Source organism: Durio zibethinus, chromosome 22, assembly GCF_047325235.1.
Source record: "Durio zibethinus cultivar Kanyao isolate XHJ-2024 chromosome 22, ASM4732523v1, whole genome shotgun sequence".
Lineage (NCBI taxonomy): Eukaryota > Viridiplantae > Streptophyta > Magnoliopsida > Malvales > Malvaceae > Durio > Durio zibethinus.
The window spans coordinates 15,376,845-15,397,505 of record NC_143183.1 but is presented as its reverse complement, the minus strand read 5'-3'; the positions used below and the strand labels follow the sequence as shown (position 1 = coordinate 15,397,505).

The 20,661-nt window shown below is 27.9% G+C and overlaps 1 pseudogene across 1 annotated transcript; it reads left to right on the top strand.

Moving 5' to 3' along the window:
- Positions 1-12,950: 12,950 nt before the first annotated feature.
- Positions 12,951-20,632, top strand: LOC111307107 (homocysteine S-methyltransferase 3-like; annotated as a pseudogene). The gene is made up of 6 exons (XR_016331978.1): positions 12,951-13,640; positions 19,140-19,423; positions 19,534-19,654; positions 19,782-19,985; positions 20,159-20,230; positions 20,320-20,632. The product of XR_016331978.1 is annotated as a homocysteine S-methyltransferase 3-like (transcript).
- The last annotated feature ends 29 nt before the right edge of the window (positions 20,633-20,661 follow it).

Genomic DNA, 20,661 nt, shown 5'->3' with positions numbered 1-20,661 from the left:
ATGAACCTACCCAAATAAAATATTCCTATGTCCTTTTCATATCCTAAAATCACTTGAAAAAGAAACCTTAATGCTCCAAAGGATACAAGTTTGAACTTTGTGATACCTCTTATCAAAGCAACAAATATTGAAATGATCAATTTGGAAAAACTTTTTGAGTTCATTGAAAATCAAATTAATATGATGCTTTTTTTTATCTAGATGTTGGTGAGTCGATATGTGTCAAGACTATGCTTCAAATAAAAAGTCATCTAGATAGCCACGAATACACAAATGCTCATTTTTTTATCTAGGGGCATGTTGGCAAAAGAGAATGATTTCCAATTGCCCTAAAATTATCGAGTTCATACCACTATCCAATTTGGTGATGATTTGCACAATCGAGACCCAAATAAACTCTTTTAACATGATTTTTATTATTACATAAACCTTATTGATTTATCAAAATAGGGCAGAGATTGATTGTCATATGAGCTATAAAAACAAAAAAAAATAAAAAAAATGTTGATGGTTACATTGTGCACTCTAGATATTCAAACGATCTCAAGAAGAGAAAAAAAAGTAAAAAAAAAAGAAGATAAGAAAAAAAGAGGCGATAAAAATAAAATTTTAGGTTTATCAAGGAACCATTCTTCAGCACAAGTGATTAGGCTTGAGATGACAAATGGCCATCTTTCTTCATCCCTTCACAAATAAGAAATTATCCATTTGCTACTCATTTGAGCCTAGTGAATTTTTTCTAAATGAACCGTGATCAAAGATCACCCTCTACATTAGAGGAAAAACATAAAAAAGATCTATTTGATGAAGTCATGTTTTGACGACAAATGAAAAATGCCTTAAGTTGTAGAAGCAAATGTCAGACAAATTGAGTTTTAAAAGTTTTGAACATATTTCAACAAATGCTGAAATATGCAAAGAGCAAAAGTAAAAATAAAAAGGGAAGAATGAGATGATTGGATGTTATGACTGAAGAAATAAAAAGGATGAATATCCAAAAGAAAGTCCTTCACATGATATGAAATGATCCTTAGTCCAATCACTTTCAAATACATGTTTTACGCCTATTTATCAATTCCTTCAGAACCTCAAACCCTGGCCTATGTTACAACCTTGAAAAGTCCATTTTGATCAAACATGGACACTTGAATCGAAGAATTTGTTCCTTGCAGAATCTTTATGACCAACTTCACCTTTGTCCATTTTTTTTTGCAAGATTTTCTCTTTCACAAGAGCATTTAAGTGCACGATGAGATCGTCAAAAAAAAAAGAAAAAAAAGGAAGAAAAAATAAAAAAAATAAAAAAATAAAGCTATAGGGTGAAAACCCAAAAAAAAAAAAAATAGTTTAGAGCAAAATTGAGATTGCAACATGAAAACTTATTGTAACCAATGATTGAGATAGAAAATCTTGGCCTTTCCCAATATGATCTTGAATTTACCACAGCTAGGCTTGATATCTATTAAAAAACCACATTGTGATACTAAAAAGGGTGTCAAAATTGATTTAACCACAAAAGAACCTTCAAACAGAATTTGTTGTTGAGCCTGGATAAAAATTCAGTTTTCCATATCAAGCTGTAGACCTCAATTTGACGATTAATCATCCAAGTCATTTGAAAAGATGAAAATACCATTCTGTTAAGACATGTGCACAATAATGATCACCATTTTTTAGACACTTAAGAGTCACATTGTTTCATAAAGGTTGACTAAGATAGTTTTTTGTGAGATTTTGTCATTAAAATAAAATGTTTTTGAGGAAAAAAATAAAAAAAAAGAACTTTGAAGAAAATAAATGGCATTATGGGAAACACTTTTTAATACAAATGTATGTCTAATCAGCTAAGTTTCACCATAGTTTGATGGCTTATTTTCTTCAATTCACTTTCACCAAGTTTGAGTTGATCATATGCATGTTTGATTTGAAGATGAAAAAATGAAAAAAAAAAGTTAAGAAATCCAAATTGTGAAGAAGGAAAGCAAAATTTGATGAAAAATGAGCAACAAAGAAAATGATTTGGAATTGAAACGAGATGAATGTTTCCAGTTTGAAAGAAAAAAATTTTGAAAAATTTAAGAAAAGAAGATTTTGGCCAGTTGCATATCTTGATTTTATTTTTGTCATAATGTCTAGATCTAGGGATCTATCGCTAGACATTGACTTAAGGGAGTAGCCACCAATCTTTTTTATCTATGTGCGATTAGCCACCTAAAGAATCTATCCTTTCAAGGAACACCTAAGTTTAAGGGTCCCTAAAAGAATAGGTTCAGGTCTACTAACCACAATAGGATTCGGGAGTTCGGTTACGTGTGAGGAAGGTTATAACACCTTCACAACGCCCATCAAAAGATGGTACCAGCTTAAATTTGTGTTATCCAATGAGCTTTAAAATTTTACCAAATAATTAATTATTGGAAATTATTCTCAATTAACTGTAATACTTTTAGCAAAAAATTGAAAAAAAAATTCTCTCACCTCAAGAGTATGCAAGAAAACTACTTTTTCACTTACAAAGGCTCCATTGTCGGATTATTTAACATTAAAAACATAAAAAATAAAAAAAAAGAAAAGAATGATTATTTTTGTGCAGGAAAAATTGATACTTTCAACTTTTCCCCAAAAATATTCTTTTGAAACTTAATTTCGAGGAAAATTGATACTTTCAACTTTTCCCCAAAAATATTTTTTGAAAACTTTTAATTTCGAGGAAAATTGATACTTTCAACTTTTTCTCAAAAATTCATTTTTGCAAATTTATTTTTAAGAAAAATTGATACTTTCAACTTTTACCCAAAAATATTTTTTGGAAACTTTTAATTTCGAGAAAAATTGATACTTTCAACTTTTTTCCAAAAATATTTTTTGAAAACTTTTAATTTCGAAGAAAATTGATACTTTCAACTTTTCTCAAAAAATATTTTTTGGAAACTTTTAATTTCGAGAAAAATTGATACTTTCAACTTTTCCTCAAAAATCGATTTTTAAAAATTTATTTTTAAAGAAAATTGATACTTTCAACTTTTCCCCAAAAATATTTTTTTTATTTTATTTAAAGAAAATAAAATAATAAAACAAAATAAAAGTGAAAATAAAAAATAATAATAATAAAAAAATAAAGAAAAGTAAACTAAAAATAAAATAAAGATAAAAGAATATTAAAAAAACCTAATCTAATAATAAATAAATAAATAAATAAACCTGAAACAGCTCGGAGAACGGCTCGGCTCGGCTCGGCTTGGCTTAAGGAAGAAAAACGGCTCGGAAAAGCGACTCAGGATGTCGGATCGATTTGGCTCGACTAACGGCTCGGGGAGGCAGAACACGCGCGGGTCGAAAAGCGGGTCGAAGCTCGGGTAGGGTCGGATCTTGGCAAAATGCGCAGATCCTCTGGGTTATTTAACGCAAAAATGGCGTTGTTGTGGGAAGGTATATAAGGCTAGTTCCTTCGTTTTTCAACAGACCGAACCTCTTCCCTCTCTCTCTTCCTTTCTTTTCTCTCCCTTCTCTCTAAAATGCCCGAAGAACTCCGATTGAATATTCACCAGATTCTGAAATTTTTCATCGAAATCTGGGTTTTTCACTAGAAGTTCGTCGAAAAATTGATCGATTTCTGAAAATGTCATCGAAAACTAGGAAGTTGGTAGAAAACTTCAAACTTGGCCGAAATCTTCACCGAAAAATTCAATGTTCGTCGAAAAATTCACCAGAATTTGGAAATTTTCTAGAAAAAAAAATTTCATCAAAAATCTCCAAAAAAATTTTTCCCGATTCCTAAAGCTGTTCTAACGCTTCTAAACCCTTCTTAGCCTTCAAATCTCTTCTATATACCTTTTTCTCTCAACCAGTAGCTGTTTTTCTCACTATTTTCTGTATGTGTGTTCTGTTCCTGAGGATCCCTTTTATAGGGATTGATCAGAAGAGTTTCTAATCAATCCCAATTCCTCTTTGGATCGGGATTCAATCATTGAATCCAACATGGACTCTTCTGATTGAATCCCAATCCAATTTCTAGCCGAATAAATAAAAAAAAATTTAAATGAAAATAAATCAGATAAATCAAAAAAATTAACAGATAAATTAAAATTAAATAACAGATAAATTATAACATATAATCTTATATACCTATAAATATTAACAAAAAAAAAAGAAAAAGAAAAAAAAATAATAAAGATATATATATTAATAAATAGTAATGATAAATAAATAAATAATAAATACCTAAGATAAAAATAAAAAAATATATATATAAAAAAAACAATAATAATAATAATAAATAAAAATAATAAAAATAATAAAAATAATAATAATAAAAAAATAGACTTACCTATTTGGACCAGGCCCTAATTGATCCGGGCCTAGACCAAATTGGGTGTCTACAGTTTTTTTTTAAGAAAAAAAAATTTTAAGCAATTGAATCTTTTGACTTTGCATTTGCATCATTAGCTTATCCATCATTGATAGGAATGTGCGCATTGGTATTTTTGGAAAAGATGTTTGCATTCCATAAGTATCATTATTTTAAGAAAAAACATTTACATTTCATTTGCATTATTATTTTAAAAGAAGTCATTTGCATTGTAATGGTGTTCGTTAATTTTGAAAACATTAAAAAAGAAAAAATATATTCAAAGGATTAAGAATTTCAATGAAATGGCACAAAATGAGAGCTTTAACCTCAATCAAGCTAGCAGGAAAGTTATTGACCTAGTGAAATTGGCATTAGTCAAGAAAAATATTATGATAAATTATTTTCAAAGTTCTCGATGGAATATCCGAGTATTAAAGTATGAATTTCATTTTCTTGGTGGTGATATCTAAAACATTTTCAAAATTGCTCAGTGGTGATATCCGAGTTTAAAGTTTGAATTTGCACTTGTATTTTCTCGATAGTGATATCTAAGTGTCAAAAAAATCATTTGCATTTTCTTAGTGGTGATATCCGAGTGTTAAGGTTTGAATTGCATTGTCTCGGTGGTAATATTCGAGTTTCAAGGTTTGAATTGCATTTTCTCGATGGTGATATCCAAGTATCAAGGTTTGAATTGCATTTTATCGATGGTAATATCCGAGTATTAAAGTATGAATTTCATTTTCTTAGTGGTGATATCTAAGACATTTTCAAAATTACTCAGTGGTGATATCCAAGTTTAAAGTTTGAATTTGCACTTGTATTTTCTCGATCATGAAATCTGAGCATTAAAAAAATCATTTGCATTTTTTCGGTGGAGATATTCGAATGTTAAGGTTTGAATTGCATCTTTTCGGTGGTGATATTCGAGTGTCAAGGGTTGAATTGCATTTACTTAGTGGTGATATCCGAGTGTCGAAGTTTGAATTACATTTTTTCGGTAGCGATATCCGAAGTCATTTGCATATTCTCAATGGTGATATTCGAGTGTTAAAGCTTCAATTGCATTTTTTTGATGATGATATTCGAGTTTCCTTCGATTGTGATATCCGAAGACATTTTATATTCTCGGTGGTGATATTCGAGTGTTAAGGCTTAAATTGCATTTTCTCGATAATGATATTCGAGTTTCCTTTAGTGATGATATTCGAAGTCATTTGCATATTCTCAGTGGTGATATCCGAGTGTTAAGGCTTAAATTATAGTTTCTCAATGGTGATATTTGAGTTTCCTTCGGTGGCAATATTCGAAGTTATTTGTATATTTTCAGTGGTGATATCCGAGTGTTAAAACTTGAATTACATTTTTTCAATAGTGATATTCGAGTTTCCTTCTATGGTAATATCTAAAGTCATTCACATCTTTTCGGTGGTGATGTCCAAGTATTAAAGCTTCAATTGCATTTTCTCAATGGTGATATTCGAGTTTTCTTTGGTGGTGATATTCGAGTGTTAAAAAATCATTTGTATTTTCTTTGGTGCGATATTCAAAGTTATTAACATCTTCTTGGTGGTGATATCTGAGATTATTTATCCTTTGATGGTAATATTCAAAGTTATTTTTTGGTGGTTTAATTTATTTTTGTTGAACCTCTACTTAGGATAGCATTTTTAAGATGAGATTTTTAAAGTCATTAAGCCTCTGCTGAGAAGAGTTTTTTTTTAAAATAAAATTTTAAAGTTATTAAGCTTCTACTAATGGGAGCCTTTTTAAGATGAGATTTTTAAAGTCATTGAACCTCTGCTAAAAGGAGCTTTTTTAAGATAAATTTTAAAGTTGTTGAGTTTCTGCTTAGAGGAGTATTTTTTTTCAAATTTTAAATTTTCAAAAATTATTGAGCCTCAAGTAAGAGGGACGCTTCAATTTGATGAGAAAAGCTTTCAGATTAGTTTAAAAAAAAAAACTCATTGGATTTCGAACAAAATTGTTGTATTTATCTTTGTCTTTGCCTTATTCCTGATTCTCAGTAATGTGTAAAGAGACACAATTGTAGACACCAATTTTGTCTAGATTTTTAATCAGGTCTTGACTTAATATTTATCGAATATCAAGTTCTTAGGCTAAGGCCCAATTTCGATGCGACCAGGTTAGGGGCCTCGATTTTGATTCAATGGCTTAAGGCTCGATTCTGATCAGGCTCGAGGCCCAATTTTGTTTTTCTAAGGCCTAAGCCTCTGTTTATTATTTTTATTTTATTTTATTAAATAAAAAATAAAATTAAAATTAAACAAAAAAAGAGAAAAAAAAGGATAAAATAGAAGAAAAAACGCCAAACAAACAAAACCAAAAATAGAAAGAACAAGGGGGAAAGGGTGCTTGGTGCCATGCACGGCACCACTAGCACCACCTACCTTTGCCAGGGCCCTGTGCTGCACAGAGCCAAGGCCAAGTAGAAGGAAACAAAAGGGGCAAGAAGGCTAGTGTCTGAGGTGCCGTACACGGCACTCTCTCTTTGCTAGTCTTGTGCCACTTACACAGGCATAGGGCCACGGCCAAAGCTTTATAAATAAAGCTCTGTGGCCGTCTCTAAAAAAAAAAAATGAGGGAATGAGACCCTAAAAAAAAAGTTTCAAAGTAAAAAAAAAGAAAAAAAATTTTCTTGTTGCAAAAAAAAAAAACCACGTAAACAAAAATCATAGTCCTCGTTGAATCGATGAAGAACCCAGCCCCAAGCAAGACCTGTAAAAACAAAAAAATATATAGTTAGTTTTAGTTTATAAAAAAAAAAGAGATTGAAACTTTAAACCCCGATCTATGTCGATCGAGGTTTTTCAAGTAAAAAGGAGGTCATATATAGAGAGAGGAGGTTGAGGGGAATATTTTGGTGTTTTTGGTATTTTTTTTCGATCGCCGGCAATGGTGGCCGACGACTGGTAGCGGTGGCAACAACGACGAGATATCAACCGGCCAGCCCCTCTGTGTTTTGGCTGAAAGAGAAGAAAAGAAATTTTTTTTCTAAGAGAGGAAAAAATGACTGAAAAAAATTTTGAGCCTTTTATATAAACCATAAAAACCAAAATGACGTCGTTTCAATAAGGACCAAAATGAGGCTATTTTGAGCCCCTAGGATCCGCACGATAGCTCGTGACTTGACCTAGGGTTCGTGTACCAAACATGATGACCCGCTTCACCTTTAGCTTCTAACTGGTCCAACTGAACCAGCCATGAATAGTTGAACCTGAATTAGACCAACTCCAAATTGTTGAACCATTTAGACCAGATCGATGTTGACTGGACCGTTGACCAATCTGGTTTAGGTACAAAAAGTTTTTTTGAAAATTTTTAAGAATTTTTTGATATATTATTTTTGTTATTTTAAATTTTTATTATTAATATTTATGCTTGTTAAAATGTTTAAATTTGCTAGAATAAATTTTTGTTGTTTTATAATAATTATTAATAAATAATAAATAATGAAATATAAAGTAAAAATTTGTGATAATTTTGTTATTTTTAAAATAAATCTTATAAAATAATACAAAAATAATAAAAAAATAAGAAAAAAAAATTTTATCCAATGATGAGATTAAAAGGTATTTCGAGTAATGATACTTATGAAATTTATAGGTGAGAAGAATTTTTTTTTAAATATTGCCAAATGTATTGGAGTATTTATAAAAATTTTTTAATACAATAAAAATTTTTTTTATAAAATAAAATTAAAAATAAACTAATCTATCAAGAATAAAAAATATAAAAAAAAATTTATCCGATGATAAGATTTTAAAAGTATTCTGAATAGAGATGCTTTAAAAAATTTTTAGGTGAGAAGATTTTTTTAAATACTACCAATGTATTGAAATATTTATAAAAAATCTTCAATATAATAAAAGTTCTTCTTTTCTTCAAAGTTTTAAACAAAAAAGAATAATAAAAATCAATAAAATTTCTAAAAGAGTAAAATAAAAAATGCACATTAACATATTATCATTTTGCATTCCATGCATGACATAAGTTTTTACGAAAAGTAAATTCGAGCCACTGAGGATAAGATTTTAAGATATTTCAAGAAACGATGCCTAAGAAATCTCTAAGTGAGAAAGAATTCTTTTAAATGTTACCAATGTACTGAAACATTTTGAAAATTATTTCAATAAAAAGGTTTTAATTTATTTTTCACAAATAAAATTTGAACAATCAATTTTTAATTAATATTAAAAAAATCAATTTCCAATAAATAAAAAATCAAGAAAATTATTTTTCAAACATCGAAAATTAAAATTTTTTTATCAAAATAAATGGATAACACATAGTTAATTGGAACTATTTTAAACGGACGCTGTGGGGATGCTAATCCTTCCCCACACGTAATCGACTCCCAAACCCAAACTGTTTCGCAGATCATAAAATTATTTTTTTAATAAATTTTAATTAATTTTAAAATCTCATTAAAATAATAAATTTTAATAGGTAGCCAATCACACATAGCCAAAAAATATTAGCGGTGACTCTATTTTTTTATTTTCATTTTCAAATTCGTCAAGCGACTCCAAAATCGTTACAACAGCTAGCCCTGATCGACCACCCAACATATACACTAGTCTTGACCGTAACCCTTGTAACATTGTCGAAAGACACTCTGCCACAAAAAACCCACTGCCATACCAAATCAAACCACCAAAAATCCATCCTTGTATCACCACCATTTACCCACAACCAAACCCAAAATACCACCATTCACCAAACCATCGCATCACAACACCAAACAACCCAAAAACCTGCATGCACCAGCCCCAGTTGTAACCCTTACAAGCATTAACTCAACCTCTCCATAGCCTAGACCCCTTGCCCGTTCCAACCAAATCACCCTCTCCACTACCAGAAAAAACCCAAATTTCACAAATCATCACCAAACCTAGAAAAAAACCATAAACCTATTAACCAACTTCTACAAACTAAAACCCATCATCGCCTTACTCCCAATCACCTTAAAAACCAACCACAACCAAAAATCAAAGAAAAAATCAAATAAAAAACACATTATCCTCCTTGTATGGAGGAACCACCAGTACCAAAGCCACCTTGAAAAAAAATAAAAATAAGTTTTAGTTAAAAAAATAAAAAAAGAGAGAAAAAAGAAAAGATTTAGCTAAAGAGAAGAAGATGAAGTTGTCATGGCAATGAATGAAGAAACAAAAAGAAAAAAAAAAATAGATCTATTTGACGAAGACGGACAACAACGGCAAAGAGGTTAATGCCAAAATCTGGGCTTGAAGAAGAGAAACTGGCTGTTTGAGAGTTTTTAAAAAATGCTAGGTGTTTTTTGTTAAAGGGAAGATGAAAAGTTTTTAAAAAAATAATAATTTATAGTTAAAAAAATGAAGAACTGAGTGGGTCCACCTGACCTAGAGGGACTCGGCCTACAACCTATCAGCTTGGCCATTTCTAAAGCCTTTTGTCTAACCCAAAGAAAGCCTAACCATTATGGATCCTCTTTGGGCTCTTGTTATGGACCCTATTATTTAAGTTATTTTGGGCTTAAGTTTCAAAGGTATAATTTGGATTTTTTTATTTAGTTATGCCTTATATTTATATGTTCTAATGCTTGTTAATATGCATTTATAGGAAGTAAACTTATTTATGAACAATTATGTTATTATAAAACTATTAGGGTGAGATAACAATAATATTAGTATTAATAATAATAATTAAAAAATATTTTTTTGAATTTTCGATGATGGGATTTCGGGAAGTCTGAGTAATGATTTTCAAAAAATCTCTAGGTGAAAAAAGTCTTCTAAAAATTGCCAAAATATTGAAATATTTAGAAATTTCATTTCAATACGAAAATTTTTTTTTATTTTCTTTAATTTGAGTAGTTTTTTTAATAATATAAAAATATGCATTTTTTGAAAATAAATTTATTTATAGATAATTATATTATAATATAACTTTTAAATAGAAATAATTATTATAAAAGTAAATAAGATTTTTGAAGATGAGATTATAAAGAAATTCGAGTAATGATTCTTTAGAAATCTCTAGGTAAAAAATTTATCTAAAATGCCATCAATGTATTGGAGCATTTAAAATAATTTTCGATAATAATATCTCATTTTAGTATAAAGGATAAATTTTAGAAAATATTATTTGATTTTAAATTATGGATATTATACTTTATGTTTTTTTGATATATAAATATTGAAAATAAATTTGAGCTGTCGAAGTTAAGATTTTTAAGAATTTTGAGTAGCGATTATTGAAATTTTCTTAGGTGAGAAAGTTCGTTTTAATATTGCCAAAGTATTAAAATATTTTCAAGAATTTTTTAATAAATAAGGTTCTTATTTTTTCCAAACAAAAGTGCTAAAAAAAATAATAATAATAAAATAAAAATATGTTTTTTTTACAATAAAAAAAATTGAGAAATTAAATTTTAAATATTAAAATTAAGACCATTTTAGTCATAATTAAATGATAACACATAATTAATTGGTAATATTTTAAACGAGCATCATGAGGATGCTAATACTTTTATATGCATAATAGACTCCTGAACCCGAACTGTTTTTGAAGACCTAAAAATTAATTTTTAATAAATTTAATTAATTTTAAAATTTTATTAGAAGATAAATTTTAATATGTAATCAATTACATCTAATTAAAAAAAATTAATATTATTTTTAAATTCGTCCAATGAACCTTCAATACCCGTTACGACAATATATAAGTAAGAAAATGAATGGTATTCAAGAGGGCAAATTGAAAAGGAAGAAATTAAAAGCTGCAAGGGGTAAAAAAGTTTTAATACTTAATTAAACTTAAATAAACTTATTAACATGTGAACAAAGTTTGGAAATGGTATGAGACGTAATATATCTAAATTTGATTCAATAATTAATGTATAATTTTTTTGTTTAAAAGAATAATGTTTTAATTCTTTTTCTCCGATAAAAAAAAATAAGGGCATGGTTAGTTGCCCGAATAGAAGCTTAATAATTATCGATAAGGATTTAAGGATCATGATTAGGGTGTTTGGGTTTTCGTACACGGCAAGTGTTTCATGAGCTGGTGTAAGCAAAAAATAAAATAAAATAAAATAAAGAAGAAGAAGAAGAAGAAGAAGACTTGAATTGTGCTTTACTTTGCTGAGTTTTGGTTGCCATCAGCCATGCATAGGATTAATTGTAATCGAAGAATCAACCCTCGGCAATGGGATACGGCGCTTAGTACTCCTGCTATTGCATTCTTTTTTCATCCATACGGAATTGACACATAAGCTAGAGGGTGATGTTACTTTTGCCCCCAAAATTCACTTTAGGGAAAAAAAAAGTGGGGTTTCTTTTTGTTGTGTTTATGAATGCTTTCCTTTTTCGACCAAAGAAAAAAGAAATTGTGAGCTAGCTAGTTTTGGAAGGAAAATAAAAATTTGTAGGAAATAAGAGATTAATTCTTCTTATATTTAGAATAATGCATCTCATTTATTTTTAAACTCGTTTTATATTTTTTATAAAAAAAGCACAATATAAGAATAAAAAAAAATTTAAAGCGAAAGCATAAATCCATGTCAATCAATCATGCTCTTGGAAAAGGTCAACCAACATGTCCTACATGAAATTGTAAATCTATATTCTATATATTGTATATAGTCTTATCTTAGGAGTTCTGAACCATGGTCAATGATCTGAGAGGGAGAGGTTTAATTTCCATGTGTGGTTGAAATTGACAACTAGTTTCCTACCTTACCCGCAACAGATTGCTAGCTTTTAAACCCAAAACTTTCAAAAGAGATGAGCAACATTTCTGATCCATCTTAGGCAATAAAAAAAATTGGGCACATCATCTAAAAATTGTTAAAAAGAAAAAAAACAATAAATGAAAGAGTTCCAGCACCTTCAATGGCTGGATTTGATGAGTTCATTTCCATTATGCATTTATGCTTCTTGTTGGCTAAAGCAACAAGAACAATTTGGATCTCTATATTTTTAATTGAAATGTTTACATGACTGATGGTTCCACTAATATTCTCTGTCGTCTCACTTGATAAATTTTAGGGTAATACTCATCTTCTTGATAATGCTTCTATAAAGTATATATTCAACCTCTTTATTAGGAAGAGATAATATTGTTTGACCAACCAAAACATGTAAATATTTGTTTAATCTCATTATCATAAAATATAGTATGAATTCCAAAGCAAAACCGAGACTAGTTAACGAGTTGTCACCTTAAGATAGAAATTAAATACATTTGAATTATAAATAATTCAAAGGTATGGATCTTTTTTTATTAGAGAATAAATCCCATGTCTCCAATTTATAAAAATTTTCCAAACCTTTTAAAAGAGAATCTAACAAATATAATTGAGAAAAATAAAATGAGGTTTACTATAAGATGAGAGATCAGTGGTAGATCTAAGGTGGATGTATGAGTAAAATCAAACATTAATTATCATTTGAATTTTTTGTATAATATTTCATTTTTTCATGATTTTTAAAATTATAATTTTTTAGAAATATTCCAATCCATCTATTTAGTTAAACACTCTTAAAACTTGACAGAATATATATATATATATATATATATATATAAATATATTTATATCACGTCACTTTCTTGTGAACGTTCACAAGACATAAATGTTTCCACCAAAAAATAAAACAAGCATCCATCAAATTTTATTGCGTGAATATATACATGAACATTCACTCGATGTTAAACTAAAATATTTCATCGAATTTTAATGATGATTGAAGTTAAAATAGATAAATTTAAAATATATTAATAGATCGTAAATTTAAGAATAAATTTTTAAAAGCAATAAATAAGAATAAAACATTATATGAATCTTATAGATGTTTGGTGCAATTTACTCGTGAACATGTATATAAGAAAAGTAAGAACACCCTCAAATAAAATAAATAGAAACCACATGGGCACAATTCGAAATATATAAATATCAGGGAGAAATTTGTAACTTAACATGATATCTTGGCTCTATAAAATGGTAACGTGTGTACCCCGTTAACAGTAACAAAGCAGAAAACTGACCACCTTTGCTTTCTTTCCTTGATCTCTTTAATTGCCAGTTATAGCCTACAGTTTCTCCGACATGGGATTGGAAGGCGTGGAACGGTCGGTGTTGGTGACTGATTTTCTAGCTAAGTGCGGTGGGTATGCAGTGGTGGATGGTGGGTTCGCCACCGAGCTTGAACGCCCTGGACAGGACCTCAATGATCCTCTATGGAGTGCCAAATGTCTTATCAGTTCTCCCCACCTTGTCCGAAGGGTACTTGCTTTTCTTCTTTACTTTCGACGTGTCTGTTAATATGACATACGAAAGTGGCTTTTGTTTGTTCTTGGGTAAACTTAGTATAACACGACAAACTGGTTTTCGTCCTTTCATAGTCATTCACTTCGATTTATATTATCCAATATATATAAATTAAATAAAGAGATAAAGAATCAAGAGAGAGAAATTTTTTTTTTAAGTGTTTTAGGTATATGGCATCGCGTTGCCTCTAATCGCATTCCTTCCCCTTTCAATGGGTGTGTGTCATTAAACTCTTTGAGCATTTCTCTTGTATCGATCATCCCAATATTCTATAACTTACGAGTACGTATGTTTATGGGTTGGGTAAGATTAAATTGGATTCATAAATTAAAAATTTTGGTGTTTTAAAATCTTTTAAAATTCAATTTAAATTTAAAAAATAAATTTTAAATTCATTAATTTAATTTATATAATAAAAACAAAAAATATAATTAAATTAAATTTAAAGAGATTATATTTAATTCATATATATATAAATTTAAAATAAAAATTATATATGTAAAAATTTAAAATAAAAATTATATAAAAATAAAAATTAAGTTTGATAAAATATATTATTTTTATTTTTATTTTATATATATATGTGAATTAATTTATATATAATTTACATATATATAAAAAAAATTATTTATGTGAATTCTGGACAAACCGAGTTAGATTTAACTTTAAATTTTTTATCCAAAATTCGATCTAAATTTTAAATAAATCTAAAATTTATATCTAATTTCATTTAATTGATTTTAGTTTTTATCCAAACTTTTTTAAAACTTAAACGGATATTTGAGTTTTGAACAAGTAGTCTGACCATTGAATAAATCATCTTATGAGTTATTAAGTATAAGATTATATATCGAAGTTTTCTATGAATTATCAAATATAAAATTATATGTTTCGTTAAATTGGTGTGATCTAATATTTATTAAATTTTAAATTTTTATGATCTTATATTTAAGTTCATTGGTTCACTTATTATTATTATTATTTAATTTTAAATTAAATATTTAGTACGATATAAAATTTTAGATTATATTTTATTATTCATGTCTTATATCCCTTAGTTTATTATATGATAGTTACATGTAAAGGGAATATTTTAAAATGGTATTCTCTTACACTTATTAAATTTTGAATATGTTTTGATCTTATTTCGAAGTTAAATCTTTTATTTTATTATCAATTAATTTTAAAGTAAACATTTAACGTATCATATTTTAATTCAAAAAAATTATATTTTAATATTTATTTTAAAAACTTCGATTATTTTTAAAATTTTATATAAATCAAAGTGATCACATTTGAAAAACCAATCATCTAAAATCTAGTATACCAAGTCTGAAATTTAACTCAAATACTTCACAATTTTTTTTAGGAAATAATTTTAATCAAATTAAAGTTTGATTTTCAACAATTACAATTTTTTTTTTAATTTCGTTTAATCTTTGATCTAGACATAAAAAAAAATTCTAACTTACGCTTGTTGGTTTATTTACTACATTTATTTAGTTCTATTTTCATGGGTCCCTATCAATTCATAAATGTAGGAAATATTTTTCCTTTCAATTAATATACAGACTTACTAAGTAGTGGCCAAGGGAACTTACTTTAAGAATTATATAAATTGCATGAAATCAAAATAATTAAATTTAAAAAATACTAATTTTGTTTGATTGATTTTTTTTTATTATTAGTTTTTGCTATTTTCTATTATTTTAAGTTATTTTTAATTTTTATTAAAAATAATTAATAAAATATGTATAAAAAATAGTTAACGTTAAATATTTGTCAGAATTATAAATTGAGCTATCATGTGACAGCATTGTGTCAAAAGCTATTCTTCACGGCTAAGAGGCTTTTTTATGTTGTCTTGTTTGATTTTCATGACTTTTGTCTACTCTTACTTTGTTTCAATCAGAATGCTTAATATAATATATTTTTTATTCTATGGTAGGTTATAGCTTCATCTAAGCATCAAGGCATGCCACGAAAGGTTTAAAAAATTTGCTAAGTATTCAAAAAATATTCTATCAATTTCTTAAACTATTTGTATAATATTGCATTTAATAAATAATATGGATCATGATTCCTCCATTTTGTAAATATTTTCTCTTAGACTAAATGATCTAAAAAATCCGTAAATTATAATTAAAAGATCAATCAACTTTTTATTTTTTTATTACAATTAATCAATTTTGTAATATTTATTTATATCTAATTAAGTTCTTATTAAATAAAAATTAATATCATTAATTTCTTAAAGATAAAATTTCATGTGACATTAATAAAATAAATAAAAATTTACCATATATTGCAATTAATATATATTTGACAATAAAATAAAATAAAATATTTTTTCTCTTTTTCTCTTTTTAAAATCTTTTGAGAGTTCAATTGATTATAATTTAATAACTGATTGATTAAATTTTATCACGTAATTGAATTTTATCTATTTAAAAATTTAATTAAGTTAAAATAAAAATTAAAAGTTTAATTAATTATAATAAAAATTAAATGCTTAAATGATTGTGAATTATAATTTGAGAGATTTTTTATCCTCCAACGTTTGTCTTAATATGAAAGGTTTTTTCTTGCCTTCTTTTTGCGCAAAAGATCTTAACTCAGTTAATTAAAAAAACGATAATAAAACTTTCATATTTTTTAATATGAAAGTTTTTTTCTTTGCACAAAAGATGTTAGATCCTTATATTTTGGTACTTTAAATAATTTTTATTAATTTAATTTAATTGATTTATTTAATTTGTGTTAAAAAATGTTAACTAACAAATTTGAGATTCATACTCTTAACTTTTACAACTCGTTTCCCTTCCTCTAAGTTAGTATTTCCTTTATAAAAAAAAAATCAGGCATGAGACATCATATAACATGTTGAATTTCACAATCTAAAAGGTTCATAAATATAATGATCTAAATAGCAAAATTCCTAATATGATAATAAAATTTTATCTTTAAAAAGTTGTATCATCTACATATTTTGATTCCACAATATGTATATATATATATTTTTAAAGATTTTAGATCATTTAACACAACCGACTAACAAAAATTGATTGAAAAAAGTTAGGAAAGGAGTGTTTAATTTCATATGGAATTTGCTTGTTTCATTTTTTCTAATCAATATGGAATATAATCATTTTCTTATAACAATGATTAAGAACATACTAATATTTGTGTGATTTATTAATAAAATATTAATTTTTTAATTTTAATGATTAAGATTTATTTTTTTTTTAATTTTATATATCTAAAAAATTTAGAAATAAGAACGTGTCGTGATTAAGAGACCTGTGAAGTTGTGATGTCCAAAAAGTGAGACAAACCAAAAAAACCTTTGTTCCTTTAAAATTCTTTTTTATTAAAATAAGGGAAATTGGCAATGCTTTCGCAGCTAAGTGAAAGTGGAAAAAGTATCTTATTAATTTGAATTCAATTTGTACAAGAAACTGAAGATTAAGATAGGAAAGAAGGTTTCCTCTAACTCTACAATCTAAGACCGGAAATTTTGAGAAATAGATAAGCCAAAAAGCAGTGAAATATTTTGTGCATAAAATGACTGATAGGATAGGATAATAATTATCTAATGTCTTATTATCTCAAAAAAAAAAAAGTATAGAATTGCATAGAAAATTAATTATTTTCTTGATATAAAATTATTTAATTTTCTCAAACTGAAGAGAATTATTTTTAATTTATGAATTGAATTTACATATCTTATTATATTAATAATTTATATTGTTTTAAATTTTGAGAAATAATAATTTTGATCAATATATAAAATTATCTTATATTAATCATTGCACACATCAAACACAAGATAAGTTGATATTATTTAATATAAATTTTTTTATAATATCATTTTATCTTATCTTATTATAATCTTATGTACTAAACACACTCTATAAATCTCCGTTTTGATACGTTTTTGCCATAATAAGGCCATTATATAGCAATTTAGTTGTCCATAGAAGTTATTATTCTTCCAATTTCATTTCAAAATTCAAATTCAATCACTTCGCATAATATCACAAACCACATTAGAATATTTTAAAGATACGTTATGATATATAAGTTAAGATTTAAATTTATAATTGTGAGATACTTTTTTATGAGATAAAATTATAAGATTTTAAAATTAAAATGGATAACATCTCACAAATTGAGTACGAATCTTTGAAAATGATATCAAAGCCATTACCAAGAAAGAACTAAGTGTTGTACTATGATAGTTACCTCTAAAATCCTGTAAGAGCTAAATGTCGTAAGATAGAAATCAAATCACAATGTCTAGTATGATACTAGTTTTATGTGTTTTGTATTAACTTGACATAAATTTAATATTTAACCAGAAAGTTTGTAACATCCTAGTCTCCTATCAAAATATTTTTAAAATCTGTTATGATATATAAGTTGAGATTTACACTATACTTTTAAGACATTTTTTGTGAGATAAAATCATATGATATTCAAATCAAAATGGATAATATATCGTAAGTTTAGTTTGGATCTCCACACTACGTACTCACTAAAACTAAAATTATTCAAGGGTCGAATGATTTGATAGGTCATAGGTCTAGTCGAGCCAAACCTAAAAAAATAATGTTTTTTTTTTAAATGAGATCAAAACTTAAAAAAAAATTTTGAGAAAGGAAAATTTATAAGTGTTAAAGATTAAGTCTTAACCTCATTAAAATTTACTTTTTAATTTGTAAATAATTTTCATATAAGATTATTAAAATATACTTTTAAATATTAAACTATTAATAAAAGACTATTTTTAATATTTTAATAATAAATTTAAATATAACCAATTTAAATAGTTAGAAGTAGGTTTTTAGAAATGTTAACTAGGCATCTTGACTAGGGTTGGCAACCCAACCCGCTTTCGACGGATTCTGACCCGACTCGACCTCGTAGAGTCGTTTTATTTTTTTTTGAAAATCGAATTTTCGATCGGATCGAATCGGATAATGCTAAAAGAAAATTGATATTGGGTCGGGTCTGGGTTTTAAACAAACCTAGTCCGATCCGATATTATATAAAAATTATTTTTTTAATTATTTATTTATATATATTTGAATAATTATATATTTAAATATTTATTTACAAAATAATATTTCATTAATTTTGGATCAAATTGGGTTGGGTACAATTTACACAATATCAAATTAGATCAAGTTCGGATATGAAAAAAATAAAAAAAAATTTAAATCAAATCAAATTCAAATTTAAAAAATATAAAATCAGATCGAATTCGAAACGAATAAAAAACTACCGTAACACAACTCGTTATCAATCCTAATTCTGACTTGGCTAAGCGAAAAACACCCACTCACAAGGATGTCGAGGAATAACCCACGTGCTTTTTTTCTAAAGAGGAACAGATGTTCTTTTATTTCTCTTTTTTTTGCCTATTAACATGTTTGATGTAACATATTGCAGGTTCACCTAGATTACTTTGATGCTGGTACAAATGTGATTATAACTGCATCTTATCAGGCCACTGTTCAGGGTTTTGAAGCCAAAGGCCTGTCCACAGAAGAAGCTGAAACTTTGATTAGGCGAAGTGTTGAAATTGCTTGTGAGGCTCAGAAAATTTATCGTGACAGATGCACCAAAGATTCGCGGTACTTCCTTGATAATGAGGACATTACCAGACGTCCAGTTCTAATTGCTGCTTCTGTGGGCAGCTATGGGGCTTATTTGGCTGATGGATCTGAGTATAGGTAATGTGAGGAGGTTAATATTTATGATTTTACTCATCATTATTATAACATTAATTGTTTGAAAATTTTGTTTCTGACAATATTTCATATATTCCTGTGTTCCTTCACAGTGGCAACTATGGCGATTTAGTGACATTGGAAACATTGAAGGATTTTCACAGGAGAAGGGTAGCCAACTGAGGTGCTGATCTCATTGCATTTGAAACAATTCCTAACAAGCTAGAAGCGCAGGTATTTTTGCCAATTGACCTGGTGTTGACATGTTCTATAGCTGTTCAAACCAATGGTTTGACAATGTCAAAGTACTATTTTCTCAGCTCTGGTTTTTCCTTTTGATTTTTGCTTGAATCAAGTGCAGGCGTATGCAGAGCTTCTCAATGAGGAAGGGATAGAAATTCCAGCTTGGTTTTCTTTCTCCTCCAAGGATGAAATCAATGTGGTTAGTGGAGATTCTATTAGCGAATGTGCCTCCATCGCAGATTCATGCAAGCAAGTTGTTGCTGTAGGAATCAACTGTACCCCTCCTAGATTTATCCATGGACGAATTCTCTCTATTCGGAACGTAATTATCATTTGGTGCCACAAGCGGAAGATAGGGGAAGAGGTTTTAAGTTGCAGGTACTGGGATTTGAATCCCAGACCTACTAGATACCAACTGTGACTGTATGAATTAATTGAACTAAGCTCTGGATTCATAGTAAGACTGTTATGCTAACAATGATCTTGTAATTTCAGGTGACAAATAAACCAGTGGTCATATATCCTAAGAGTGGTGAGACTTATAATGCAGAAAGCAAGCAATGGGTGGTGAGAAAAACTGCCCGCATTTTTTTTCTAATGGGTTTGTTTAGAACTGAATTGGGATCAAGAAACTGAATTGATGTTTCCATTTGCAGAAATCAAGTGGGGTAGCAGATGAGGACTTTGTATCATATGTAGACAAATGGCAAGAGGCAGGTGCTTCTCTCATTGGTGGGTGCTGCAGGACTACTCCAAACACCATCAGAGCCATATCCAGGATTCTCTTTGACAAATCTTCACTTTTCCCATCCAAGGCTGAAGTGTAGATAATTAAATCAGATGTTAATATGAAAATTTGCTTTCTTGGGCATTGAGCACAATAATCCTGATTTAGCAGAAATCTCCAAATGAAATCAATGTAAATATGTTCTCTATGTGACAAGAAAAGAAAGAGGTTTATTTCCCTTGTCTTGAGGAGTTTGTTTGAGAACAAAAAA